This window comes from Malus sylvestris, chromosome 13, assembly GCF_916048215.2.
Source record: "Malus sylvestris chromosome 13, drMalSylv7.2, whole genome shotgun sequence".
Taxonomy (NCBI): Eukaryota; Viridiplantae; Streptophyta; class Magnoliopsida; order Rosales; family Rosaceae; genus Malus; species Malus sylvestris.
Genome location: NC_062272.1, coordinates 5,471,076 through 5,486,363, shown reverse-complemented (window position 1 = coordinate 5,486,363; position 15,288 = coordinate 5,471,076). Strand labels below are relative to the sequence as shown.

Sequence of the window (15,288 nt, the reverse complement as noted above, 5' to 3'; positions counted from 1 at the left end):
AATTAAATTAAATTAAGTTTGTACCTATTAGTTTTTTTTTATATATAAAAAGATTCTCAATTTTTTAATCTTAAATGTACCCATTCATATAATTTTTCAATTTTTTTAATCTTAAATGTACCCATTCTCAAATATATCAATTTGTTATATGTAAAATGTACCCTTTTTGAATATAAAATCCATTCAAATTTTTTAATCCATGTTTAAACTTATATGGGTACATTCTTTTTCGTTGATTTAAGAATGTATCCATGTTTTGGTACAATAACTTTTTTTGTTAATTTTGGTTAATGTACCCATACATATATGTATATACACACACAATATAATAGAGAGTATAATTTATATTTTATTATTTTTAATCCCATAAATTATGGGTTTTATTCAAAATCTCATTAATATAAACAATTACAAATTTCAATTTTTAATTTTTAATTTAAAAAATATAGTAACTTACATTATTACATTAATGTCAAGGACCTCAATCAAAAACTAAAAACTAAGACTAACAAGGTTTCAATCAAAGAATATTGATAGCTAGGGACCGCATCCAAAGTGTCCTATTAATTATACATGTTTTGGATATTAAACAATAATTGGACTGCTCAACCCTTAATTAAGTTGTAAACCTTCCCATCATTAGGAGCTGATTGGCTCTTGGCAACGTGGCCTGCTATTAAGTAACCTAATTTGTTTTGTGTATGGCTTCTTATGTGCCATCTGAATTTCTATGCTTCTATGCATGTGCATTGGCCAAAATTACAAATTAATTACAATAAAAACTGAGAAATATAAATTTTACAAGGGTTCAATTATTATTCAAGAAAAGCCTCAACAGACAACAGAAGAATTTTATATTGTTTAAATTGTATTTTAATTAACTACAAAAATACTTTAATTCATTCTCACTAACAATAAAATTATGATTATATTTTATAATTAGCCCAAGGGGATAGTTGGTTTGGTAACTTGGAAGTGTTGCAATCGCAGCGGCACTCAAAAGGGCTTAAATCTCAAGACTTTTGCCTTTATTTAACTGTAGCACGAGCTAGAAAGCGAATTCTAGTAGCATTTTGTTTTCTTTTCATCCAGAATAACATTCACTTTGAGATTGCTGAGAGTACGTGACAAATGAGGAGAGGATTTATCAATGTATAACAGAAGTCATAAACCAATTAAGTGAACAATGCATCGACATTGTATTTATACTTCGAAACTAAATCGATAACATAGTTCTTTATAAAAGAACTTTTTTCAACTCCATTGATTGAAACCTTATTCCTTTTCAATTTTTGTCTTAAATGTCAAAATGGTCCATGTGTTATAGCCATATGGCCAATTTAGTCTCTGTGTTTTCGATTTGACTAATTTAGTCATTGTGTTTATCTCTATTAGCCAATTAAGGAGATTTCATTTAATATCTTTTAAAAAATTCATAAGAAAAACCATATGACAAATAATTACCCTATCTCTTTACAGAAAAATGCAAATTGATGAGAAATAACACATATAAGAAATAAAACTTCCAATCTGAAAAATGATTAAGGTTGTGACATAGAAAATAGGGGATAATGTTAGGGAGGAGGTCGGAGAGTTGGGAGGAGAATAATTTTTCTTTTAATTTTTAATTTTATTTCATTTTAAATATTTTAAATCAAATAAATTATAATTTTATAAATAAGTTTATAATAATAATAATATTATTAATTTTTTTTTTACAAAAATTAGATGGAAATGTCATTAATTGGCTAACGAAGATAAACACAAGGACCAGATTGGCCCAATTGAAAACACAGGGACTAAATTGACCCAATTACTAAAACCACAGAGACCATTTTAACATTTAAGCCTCAATTTTTCATCAAGGTCCCTCGGTTTTAATAAACGTTATTAATGATTTCAATAATAAAATATTTTACATGTCAAGATAATTAAATTTTATTTCTAAATATATTCATTTAGGGTTAGAAAAGTTACATTTGATATAATATATATTTATGGCTAAATTTTGCATCTTATATTTTTATTTTTAATTTGCTACCCTTTTTTTAAATTGTACCAATTTTCTTTTTTGTTTTAGTTTGTACCCGTATATTAATTTATTTTTGGGTCCATATTTTTTAAACTTTTATTTGTACTAATTTTTTTAACCTTTTATTTGCACCAATAGTTTACTAATAATGTACTCATTTGTCTTTAAAATGTACCACTTTGTTATATGTAAAATATACCCCTTTTTTTTTGTAAGTACCCTTTTTTTTATGTAAAATTTACCTGTTTTCTAATGTAAGACCTGTTAAATTTTTTTAATCTGAAATGTACCCATTGTTTTTTTTTTAATATAAAATGTACCCATTTTTTTAATATAAAACTTACCACCTTTTTTGTAAAAAATGTACCACCTCTTTGTATGTAAAATGTACCGTATAAAATTTCTAATTTTTTATGTAAAATGTCATTAGTATAAGTAATGACAAATCATGAGTTTTATTTAAATACAATTTATCTTAATGACAAATCATGTCATTAAGATAAATTATACTTTTTTATATAAGTATAATTTATTTTTTAGTATTTTTAATTCCACAAATCTTGATTTTTATTCAAAATCTCATTAATATAAGTAACTACAAATATCAAATTTTTATTTAAAATTATAATAACCTACGTAGAAATGTATTATTGCATTAATTTCAGGGATTTCATTCAAAAACTGAAAACCAACAAGGTTTCAGTAAAAAAAACGTTGATAAGTAGGAACCGCATCTAAAGGCACCCTCAAAGAAAATTTCAAATTTTAACAATGACGTATTGACCGTTTATTATTTAAATATGTTTGAGACTTATTTTTGTAAACGTTAAATACGCTAGGCATGTTTGAGACTTAATACGCTAGGCATGTTTGAGACTTACTTTTATGAGGATTAAAAACGTTTTATGACAATTAAGAGCTCTTTTGAATGTGCTTTTAAAATTACTGAAATTGCTTTTGGTAAAAATGTTTCTAGAACCTATCTTTAGTGAAAATGTAAGTAAATCCTGGAAAAAAAACACTTAAAGTGCTTCATAGAAGAAGTGTCACAGCCCGTCCCGGAATTTTAATTCCGATGACGTGAAATTACAGAAACGCCCTTAAACGGGATTAAGGTGCGTCACTTATCTATTGGTTTTTACCTAAATCCCCTAATCTATGTTAATTGGAATATTATTTAGTGTCAGAAACATAAACTTAGACTTAGGGTTACAATTACATACTAAAGTTTTAATGTTGGTTTTGGAAATTATCACGTGGGATCCCCACCTCCTGAATTCCTTCCCCAAAACCCGTAGGTTGTCTCTCTCTTCCTCAGCTCTCCCTAGTCACTCTCTCTCTCTCTTTCTTCAATTCAGAAACACTCTCTCACCCTCTCTCTTACTCTCGTATACACGGCAAACACCAAGAACAACCATAATCCTACACCAACGTCCAATCTAAGATCACCATTGTGATCTTGGGAACTTCACGAGCACGGGGGTATAAGTTTCAGGTAAGTTTCATTTCTGAAATCCTAGTTTCAAAACACCCCGTGAATTGACACTGTTCACGAACTTAATTTTGGTTGTGTTTTAGGCTAAAGCAAGATCACCACGAGTCTTAGGAAGTCCTAAGGAGGCTCGGAGTGCCTCGTTTGAACAAAATGGACGTCGGGATCGTTGGGTTCGAGTTTGGCCGAATTTGAGGAATTTTGGAAGGTATGATCTAGTTGTTTTTAGACCTTAAAAACCTTCCAACGTGATAGTAGGTGTTAAATGCTTCATTTTGGTATAAATTGCGAAGAAATTGGACGAAAAACGAAGGAGAATAGTGGTTTTGAAAAATTACCCAGTTTCCGGCGCCGGCGACGGTCGCCGGAGCTGAAGGTTGAAGGTGACGGAATATTCCGTCAAGTTTGACGGAATATTCTGACGTCGTTAGTCAGTTTTAACGGAAACCGTTAGTTTTTAACGGAATATACTAGGATTTGACGGAATATTCCCTAACTGCCGTTTACTGTGCCGTCAGTGTGCATGACACGTGGCCGCGCGTGGGGGCGCGTAGGTCCGTGCCACGTCAGGCGCGTGGGGGCGCGTGAGGACTCCAAAAATTATTTTAAAAATATGGGGATGTTCCTGAGGTTATGTAGGTCACGGTGGTATATTCATATACCCAATTTGAGCAATATTTGAGGAGTTATTAGCTAAGAATTAGGTTATGCGTTAAATAACATTATTTCGGTTATTTCTCGTATAGGCGAGGCTTGTACGAACGTTGGGCATGACTAAGGGAGGCTCAGGGACCTTCGACACGTCGATGTATTCTGTGAGTGGGCAGTTTTGTTTTCCGTATATATATATACTTGACGTTTCCCAGAAATTGAATTGAAATGAAAATATGTTTAAAATGAAATGCATATGAGTTATGTGGAAAAACGGGAAGTGAAATACCATGCATAGAATTGATATGAAAAGTATATAGAAATGTGAGTTGAAATGCCATGCATGAATTAATATATGATGCATATGTATGAATTGGTGCGGTGGACGCACATGTAAGAATTGATTTATGATGCATATGTATGAATTGGTGCGGTGGACGCACAGGTAAGAATTGATTTATGATGCATATGTATGAATTGGTGCGGTGGACGCACAGGTAAGAATTGATTTATGATGCATATGTATGAATTGGTGCGGTGGACGCACAGGTAAGAATTGATTTATGATGCATATGTATGAAATGGTGCGGTGGACGCACAGATGAGTATTTAATTACTGTTATGATGATGATGATATATATTGAGCTCAAATCCTGCACCATGATTTAGTGCTTATAGTATTCACCGCATCGCACGCTCGCCTTGGATCCAAGTAGATGCTAGTCGTACAGTCCACGCGGAGTGGGTACGACAGACCAGTCGCGAGAGTGTTAGTGAGATTCCGACTGGTGGGTGACCTTAGATTATGTGCACAGATGATTTATGAGAAGCACTAGAGCGTAACTTGCGTGCAGAAGGCCGGACGGGTCACAGAGGTGACTCCGGTAGAGTGATAATGATAGATTTTGAGCTCTAGGTTCAACCGTATAGGGCTATTAGAGAGCCTACGGTTGATTACTTTCTTGCACCTGATATGATTATGTTGATGCATTCATACCTTATTACTGTTGAGATGATGTGGCATGGCATAATTAATATGAGAAATGTTGAGATGATATGGCATGGCATGATTGATAAAGAGATAATGTTGAGATAGTAAAAAATGAAGTTTTGAGAATATATATGTATATTTATATTTTACATTTCTGGGAAAGTATACAGGTTTTACGGAGAGGGGTTACAACGTTTTGAGAAATGTTTGGATTTGGAAAAGAATTGTTTTACTGACCCACTCAATTTTGGTTTTGCGCCCCTCCAGGTTCAGGAATCACAAAGGTGTGGTGACTACGAGGAATTCGACGGTGTTCTGACAGATTGGACAAAATTAGGACTCACCTTCGGGTGTATCAATTTAAATTGTATCTTAAAGCTTCCGTACTGTGCAAATGGTTACGTCACTCTCACGTGACGGCCAGCATGCCCTCCTTCGGGACGGGGTGTGTCAGTTGGTATCAGAGCATGGTTGCAATCTTGGACATCTTGAGAAGTTCTAGTGAATTCTGTCAGAACTACACCGCCTCGTAGCAAGCCACTTAGTTAGAGGAATTTAGTCTCCCTAATATAGCGGTTTAGGGGGAAACTATTATTATGGTGATTCAGTATATTATCAAAATGGACATTTTAAGACGGGTTATGAGTTGAATTTGAATCACCTTATGAAATGATGAACCTGAGGGAGCGGAGTGACGGTTTAACCAATTGGAAAAGATGTTTCAGATTATGCAAGTCAAAGGAAATTTCCTTCTGACAGGTGGGTCGAGACGACTACCTGGTTTTGGGTATGAATTTGCATCCTGGTGGAAACAGGAATGTTAATTGTTGTCACCAGAGGAATCAGCAGATTTAAAATTTTTTAAGGAAAAGTTTATCCCTCCGGCATTTATTGATGGTAGTAAACAAGAGTTTACAAATATGAGACAAGGAAGGTGATGATCGAGGGATATTATAGAAAGTTTTCAGACTTGCCTCGTTCCATCCAGATATTGTTGTTAATTTGGTGGAGGTGTTATGTTGTTTTAAGCTGGGTGACAAAAAGGGAAGTGGTAATTTGGGTGACCACTATCCATTGTACTTCTTACCAGGAATATACGAGATGCTGTTGAGTCTTGAGGACTCTGAGAACATGAGCAACGAGAATAAAGAAGAATAAGAAATGAATGAGAATTAAAAGAAGACGATAAAGTTAATGATTCGTCATATCAAGGATATAGAAAGATTCAGAGCTTCGAAAGAAGTGAAGCTAGAGTTAATTCTTCCAGCTGAGGTTTTAATGTCGCTGGTCAGAATAAAAGTGATGGATATACTGGTAATCCCAGATATTTGAGACAAGGTGTCTCGAGTAAAGGAAATGTACTTTGTGCAGCAGGTACAAAATTAACACTTTGGGAAGTGTGAAATTAATGAATGTGTTTATGTGAACAGAGGGGACACAGAATTGTGAATCGTCCCTAGAATCAGTTGTACCCAACAGTTTTCTATGACATCGTAGTATCGATTCAGCAGAGTTTATTAACTTAGTAGTTTGGTCGGATTGACCGTGGGTACAGAGAGATTTGATGAGTTATATGTTCAGCCGTACAGGCCACGAGAGGTGGATTTGACTGACACATGAGAAATTGGTGAGTTATAGGCTCGGCCGTACCGACCACGCGGAGTGGATCCGGCCGACATATTATTGAGATAATTGTTGAATCAGCCGTACAAGTCATTCTAGTTGACTCCGGCTGATATATATATATTTTATTATGATTGATATTGCCTAGAAAGTAGTAATTAAATGCGGTTGAGACGAGTGTATGTATTTTGCATTGAGTGGCAAAATAGTATTGTTATATCTTTGAGAGTGGTTGCCTACTTATCGAGACAACGATGATTTATCAGTATTGCGGGCTGCAGACCGTAATATTAATAACTCATTCGTGGATTCGTTAAGCAAACAACCCAGTAGATTATTTTATGTTAGTATTGTACTTATTCAGAATGCTTAGTAGTAATAGAGTATATATTGTATCAGTTAATTTTGTTCCATTAGATTGGTTGGTTATAATTGTGACAAGACGGAATGTTATGGGAAACCAGTACTTTCCATCGATCTGGATGACCAGAGATTACTTTTGTAAGTATGCAAAGTGAAGTGAGTTCAGCCATTATTTATGCTGTGAAAGCAAAGAGATTGTTTTGAAAGGCTGTCAAAAATACTTAGCTCATGTGGTACTAAATGATGTTGTTTGGAGTAGTGTGAATAATGTCGAAAGAGTTAGACATTTCTTGATGTCTTCCTTGAAAGTATACCTGGATTGCCTTCTGGCAGAGATATAAGGTTCATTATTGAATTGGTGCCAGGTACAAATTTTATGATAGAGATCAGTTCATGATGAGTTAAGAAAATTGGAAATTCAGTTGAAAGAGTTGGTTGATAAAAGTTTTATTCAACCTAGTACAACGCTTTGGGGGAGCCCCAATTCGTTGGTGAGGAAGAAAATGGATTTTAAGGCTATGCATTGATTATAGATAATGGAATCGGGTAACGAATGAGAACCGTTATCCATTGTGGTGTATTGACGCTCATTTGATCAGTTCAAAGGTGCTTGTATATTTTCAAAGATTGACTTGAAGTCTGTTTATTATCAATTGAAGATTATGAGTAACGTTGATCATAAGATGGTTTTCTGGACTTGTTATGGTCCTTATGAAGTTTGGTGATGCTATATGGATAATCATGTTGTTTTATGAGTTATTGGATGAAGTATTCCACGAATGTCGTGATAAATTGTTATCATTTGTCATTGAAGATATTCTGGCATATTCTGAGCCAGAGCAGAGCATGTAAACGTATTAAGTCGGTGAAGCAAAGATTGAGAGAACGTTGGTTGTATGCTAAATAGCAAATGCTAAAGTTAGATGAATCAGGTGGCATTATGAGATTTGTTATATATTCTTAAGGTATTCAAGTGAATCCTTAAAAGATAGCAGAAATTGAGGAATTGGAACAACCACGAGCTGTAATTGAGATTCGAAATTTCTTAGCTTACCAGGCTATTTTGGATGGTTGTGAAAGAGTTTTTAGTCATTGCTTTGTCATTGACGAGACTGTTGAGAAAAGAGGTTATGTATGAGTGGGAAGGAAATTGTGAGCAAAGGATTCAACAACTGAAGTATTTCCTCACTCATGCACGTATTTTGGTATTCCCAGAGAATAATGGTAATCATAAATTTTTAGTGATGTTTCTTGAATGGTATTGGATGCATGTTGATGCAAATGTTAGGGTGATTGCATACGTTTCACGACAAATGGAATCTCATGAGATGAATTACCCTACTGGTGATTTGGAAGTCACGATTACCATCCTTGCTGTGAAGTTATGGAGACATTATATTTTAGTGAGAATGCAAGATTTTACAAATCAAAAGAGTCTCCAATATTTGTTTACTCGGAAGGGTTTTGATATGAGGCAACAAAGGTGGATTGAATTACTTAGTGATTATGATTGTACGATCAGGGTAATCGTGAATTGTTCTAGCTGAAGCACTTGGTGAGAAGACTACAGTAAGATTAATATCTGGCACGTTTGCCAAGAGTATCATCTTGTGGATTGAAAACCAACGGAAGAAAAATTAAGAATGGAAGATCGAGAAGAAGTTATACTTGTTAAGTAACAAATTAGTACATTTACTCCAGTGTTGAGTAACAACCTTTCCCAGACAGTGCAACATTACTTATTTGTTTTATGGAAAAGAGAATTGGTTTACGGAACTGCTGAGTTTCTTAAGTATGTTGGTTGTGCAGTTTCCGAAGTAACGCCATAAGGATCATGAAATGTGTCATGTGAGTCGGTTTTTGATGACTTGTGAATGGAATGTTTCTGGGTAGAGAAATACTCGATCAAGAAAGAGTTTTAGTAGACCTTGAGACTATGGATGAGTCTCCTCAAAATATTCAGGTGAGTAAGTTAACCTGAAAGTAACCAGGAATGGCAAAAGAGATCAACAGATAGATATGCCACTAATCGAGTATATAAGGTAAATGGTTTATTATTTTCGAAGTGTTCACCATAGAAAAGTATAATTCGGGTTGGAAAGGAAGGCAAGTTAAATCCTAAATGAATCGGACTTAGCGTGATCATCGAAAGGTTGGTGAAGTTGATTATAGAATTGAATGGCCTCCAGAGTTGTCTAAGGTACATAATGTGTTCCATGTCCCGATGCTTCGGCATTATGTGTCAGATCCTTCACATGTGATTCCTCCTCAACCATTGGAAATTAATCCGGATTTGACGTATGATGAGGAACCAGTGACTATACTGGATTGGAAAGATAAGACTTTGAGGAATAAGACCGTGAGCTTGGTAAAAGTATTGTGGAGAAATCATTCAGCTGAAGAAGCTACTTGGGAGACGGAAGAAAGGAGGAGAGATATGTATCCGAGACTAGTCTATGAGTTTTGATGTTATGGTTGGTGACTGGAATTTCGGGGACGAAATTCTATAAGGAGGGGAGATTGTCACAGCCCGTCCCGGAATTTTAATTCCGATGACGTGAAATTACAGAAACGCCCTTAAACGGGATTAAGGTGCGTCACTTATCTATTGGTTTTTACCTAAATCCCCTAATCTATGTTAATTGGAATATTATTTAGTGTCAGAAACATAAACTTAGACTTAGGGTTACAATTACATACTAAAGTTTTAATGTTGGTTTTGGAAATTATCACGTGGGATCCCCACCTCCTGAATTCCTTCCCCAAAACCCGTAGGTTGTCTCTCTCTTCCTCAGCTCTCCCTAGTCACTCTCTCTCTCTCTTTCTTCAATTCAGAAACACTCTCTCACCCTCTCTCTTACTCTCGTATACACGGCAAACACCAAGAACAACCATAATCCTACACCAACGTCCAATCTAAGATCACCATTGTGATCTTGGGAACTTCACGAGCACGGGGGTATAAGTTTCAGGTAAGTTTCATTTCTGAAATCCTAGTTTCAAAACACCCCGTGAATTGACACTGTTCACGAACTTAATTTTGGTTGTGTTTTAGGCTAAAGCAAGATCACCACGAGTCTTAGGAAGTCCTAAGGAGGCTCGGAGTGCCTCGTTTGAACAAAATGGACGTCGGGATCGTTGGGTTCGAGTTTGGCCGAATTTGAGGAATTTTGGAAGGTATGATCTAGTTGTTTTTAGACCTTAAAAACCTTCCAACGTGATAGTAGGTGTTAAATGCTTCATTTTGGTATAAATTGCGAAGAAATTGGACGAAAAACGAAGGAGAATAGTGGTTTTGAAAAATTACCCAGTTTCCGGCGCCGGCGACGGTCGCCGGAGCTGAAGGTTGAAGGTGACGGAATATTCCGTCAAGTTTGACGGAATATTCTGACGTCGTTAGTCAGTTTTAACGGAAACCGTTAGTTTTTAACGGAATATACTAGGATTTGACGGAATATTCCCTAACTGCCGTTTACTGTGCCGTCAGTGTGCATGACACGTGGCCGCGCGTGGGGGCGCGTAGGTCCGTGCCACGTCAGGCGCGTGGGGGCGCGTGAGGACTCCAAAAATTATTTTAAAAATATGGGGATGTTCCTGAGGTTATGTAGGTCACGGTGGTATATTCATATACCCAATTTGAGCAATATTTGAGGAGTTATTAGCTAAGAATTAGGTTATGCGTTAAATAACATTATTTCGGTTATTTCTCGTATAGGCGAGGCTTGTACGAACGTTGGGCATGACTAAGGGAGGCTCAGGGACCTTCGACACGTCGATGTATTCTGTGAGTGGGCAGTTTTGTTTTCCGTATATATATATACTTGACGTTTCCCAGAAATTGAATTGAAATGAAAATATGTTTAAAATGAAATGCATATGAGTTATGTGGAAAAACGGGAAGTGAAATACCATGCATAGAATTGATATGAAAAGTATATAGAAATGTGAGTTGAAATGCCATGCATGAATTAATATATGATGCATATGTATGAATTGGTGCGGTGGACGCACATGTAAGAATTGATTTATGATGCATATGTATGAATTGGTGCGGTGGACGCACAGGTAAGAATTGATTTATGATGCATATGTATGAATTGGTGCGGTGGACGCACAGGTAAGAATTGATTTATGATGCATATGTATGAATTGGTGCGGTGGACGCACAGGTAAGAATTGATTTATGATGCATATGTATGAAATGGTGCGGTGGACGCACAGATGAGTATTTAATTACTGTTATGATGATGATGATATATATTGAGCTCAAATCCTGCACCATGATTTAGTGCTTATAGTATTCACCGCATCGCACGCTCGCCTTGGATCCAAGTAGATGCTAGTCGTACAGTCCACGCGGAGTGGGTACGACAGACCAGTCGCGAGAGTGTTAGTGAGATTCCGACTGGTGGGTGACCTTAGATTATGTGCACAGATGATTTATGAGAAGCACTAGAGCGTAACTTGCGTGCAGAAGGCCGGACGGGTCACAGAGGTGACTCCGGTAGAGTGATAATGATAGATTTTGAGCTCTAGGTTCAACCGTATAGGGCTATTAGAGAGCCTACGGTTGATTACTTTCTTGCACCTGATATGATTATGTTGATGCATTCATACCTTATTACTGTTGAGATGATGTGGCATGGCATAATTAATATGAGAAATGTTGAGATGATATGGCATGGCATGATTGATAAAGAGATAATGTTGAGATAGTAAAAAATGAAGTTTTGAGAATATATATGTATATTTATATTTTACATTTCTGGGAAAGTATACAGGTTTTACGGAGAGGGGTTACAACGTTTTGAGAAATGTTTGGATTTGGAAAAGAATTGTTTTACTGACCCACTCAATTTTGGTTTTGCGCCCCTCCAGGTTCAGGAATCACAAAGGTGTGGTGACTACGAGGAATTCGACGGTGTTCTGACAGATTGGACAAAATTAGGACTCACCTTCGGGTGTATCAATTTAAATTGTATCTTAAAGCTTCCGTACTGTGCAAATGGTTACGTCACTCTCACGTGACGGCCAGCATGCCCTCCTTCGGGACGGGGTGTGTCAGTTGGTATCAGAGCATGGTTGCAATCTTGGACATCTTGAGAAGTTCTAGTGAATTCTGTCAGAACTACACCGCCTCGTAGCAAGCCACTTAGTTAGAGGAATTTAGTCTCCCTAATATAGCGGTTTAGGGGGAAACTATTATTATGGTGATTCAGTATATTATCAAAATGGACATTTTAAGACGGGTTATGAGTTGAATTTGAATCACCTTATGAAATGATGAACCTGAGGGAGCGGAGTGACGGTTTAACCAATTGGAAAAGATGTTTCAGATTATGCAAGTCAAAGGAAATTTCCTTCTGACAGGTGGGTCGAGACGACTACCTGGTTTTGGGTATGAATTTGCATCCTGGTGGAAACAGGAATGTTAATTGTTGTCACCAGAGGAATCAGCAGATTTAAAATTTTTTAAGGAAAAGTTTATCCCTCCGGCATTTATTGATGGTAGTAAACAAGAGTTTACAAATATGAGACAAGGAAGGTGATGATCGAGGGATATTATAGAAAGTTTTCAGACTTGCCTCGTTCCATCCAGATATTGTTGTTAATTTGGTGGAGGTGTTATGTTGTTTTAAGCTGGGTGACAAAAAGGGAAGTGGTAATTTGGGTGACCACTATCTATTGTACTTCTTACCAGGAATATACGAGATGCTGTTGAGTCTTGAGGACTCTGAGAACATGAGCAACGAGAATAAAGAAGAATAAGAAATGAATGAGAATTAAAAGAAGACGATAAAGTTAATGATTCGTCATATCAAGGATATAGAAAGATTCAGAGCTTCGAAAGAAGTGAAGCTAGAGTTAATTCTTCCAGCTGAGGTTTTAATGTCGCTGGTCAGAATAAAAGTGATGGATATACTGGTAATCCCAGATATTTGAGACAAGGTGTCTCGAGTAAAGGAAATGTACTTTGTGCAGCAGGTACAAAATTAACACTTTGGGAAGTGTGAAATTAATGAATGTGTTTATGTGAACAGAGGGGACACAGAATTGTGAATCGTCCCTAGAATCAGTTGTACCCAACAGTTTTCTATGACATCGTAGTATCGATTCAGCAGAGTTTATTAACTTAGTAGTTTGGTCGGATTGACCGTGGGTACAGAGAGATTTGATGAGTTATATGTTCAGCCGTACAGGCCACGAGAGGTGGATTTGACTGACACATGAGAAATTGGTGAGTTATAGGCTCGGCCGTACCGACCACGCGGAGTGGATCCGGCCGACATATTATTGAGATAATTGTTGAATCAGCCGTACAAGTCATTCTAGTTGACTCCGGCTGATATATATATATTTTATTATGATTGATATTGCCTAGAAAGTAGTAATTAAATGCGGTTGAGACGAGTGTATGTATTTTGCATTGAGTGGCAAAATAGTATTGTTATATCTTTGAGAGTGGTTGCCTACTTATCGAGACAACGATGATTTATCAGTATTGCGGGCTGCAGACCGTAATATTAATAACTCATTCGTGGATTCGTTAAGCAAACAACCCAGTAGATTATTTTATGTTAGTATTGTACTTATTCAGAATGCTTAGTAGTAATAGAGTATATATTGTATCAGTTAATTTTGTTCCATTAGATTGGTTGGTTATAATTGTGACAAGACGGAATGTTATGGGAAACCAGTACTTTCCATCGATCTGGATGACCAGAGATTACTTTTGTAAGTATGCAAAGTGAAGTGAGTTCAGCCATTATTTATGCTGTGAAAGCAAAGAGATTGTTTTGAAAGGCTGTCAAAAATACTTAGCTCATGTGGTACTAAATGATGTTGTTTGGAGTAGTGTGAATAATGTCGAAAGAGTTAGACATTTCTTGATGTCTTCCTTGAAAGTATACCTGGATTGCCTTCTGGCAGAGATATAAGGTTCATTATTGAATTGGTGCCAGGTACAAATTTTATGATAGAGATCAGTTCATGATGAGTTAAGAAAATTGGAAATTCAGTTGAAAGAGTTGGTTGATAAAAGTTTTATTCAACCTAGTACAACGCTTTGGGGGAGCCCCAATTCGTTGGTGAGGAAGAAAATGGATTTTAAGGCTATGCATTGATTATAGATAATGGAATCGGGTAACGAATGAGAACCGTTATCCATTGTGGTGTATTGACGCTCATTTGATCAGTTCAAAGGTGCTTGTATATTTTCAAAGATTGACTTGAAGTCTGTTTATTATCAATTGAAGATTATGAGTAACGTTGATCATAAGATGGTTTTCTGGACTTGTTATGGTCCTTATGAAGTTTGGTGATGCTATATGGATAATCATGTTGTTTTATGATGCATATGTATGAATTGGTGCGGTGGACGCACAGGTAAGAATTGATTTATGATGCATATGTATGAATTGGTGCGGTGGACGCACAGGTAAGAATTGATTTATGATGCATATGTATGAATTGGTGCGGTGGACGCACAGGTAAGAATTGATTTATGATGCATATGTATGAAATGGTGCGGTGGACGCACAGATGAGTATTTAATTACTGTTATGATGATAATGATATATATTGAGCTCAAATCCTGCACCATGATTTAGTGCTTATAGTATTCACCGCATCGCACGCTCGCCTTGGATCCAAGTAGATGCTAGTCGTACAGTCCACGCGGAGTGGGTACGACAGACCAGTCGCGAGAGTGTTAGTGAGATTCCGACTGGTGGGTGACCTTAGATTATGTGCACAGATGATTTATGAGAAGCACTAGAGCGTAACTTGCGTGCAGAAGGCCGGACGGGTCACAGAGGTGACTCCGGTAGAGTGATAATGATAGATTTTGAGCTCTAGGTTCAACCGTATAGGGCTATTAGAGAGCCTACGGTTGATTACTTTCTTGCACCTGATATGATTATGTTGATGCATTCATACCTTATTACTGTTGAGATGATGTGGCATGGCATAATTAATATGAGAAATGTTGAGATGATATGGCATGGCATGATTGATAAAGAGATAATGTTGAGATAGTAAAAAATGAAGTTTTGAGAATATATATGTATATTTATATTTTACATTTCTGGGAAAGTATACAGGTTTTACGGAGAGGGGTTACAACGTTTTGAGAAA

General features: G+C 36.4%; 1 long non-coding RNA gene across 1 annotated transcript; it reads left to right on the top strand.

Annotated features, from left to right (window-relative positions):
• The first annotated feature begins 3,285 nt into the window (after nucleotides 1-3,285).
• Nucleotides 3,286-12,833, top strand: LOC126596145 (uncharacterized). Its single transcript, XR_007613859.1, has 4 exons — nucleotides 3,286-3,527; nucleotides 3,611-3,732; nucleotides 4,271-4,724; nucleotides 11,218-12,833. It is a non-coding gene; the product is annotated as an uncharacterized LOC126596145 (long non-coding RNA).
• Nucleotides 12,834-15,288: the final 2,455 nt, after the last annotated feature.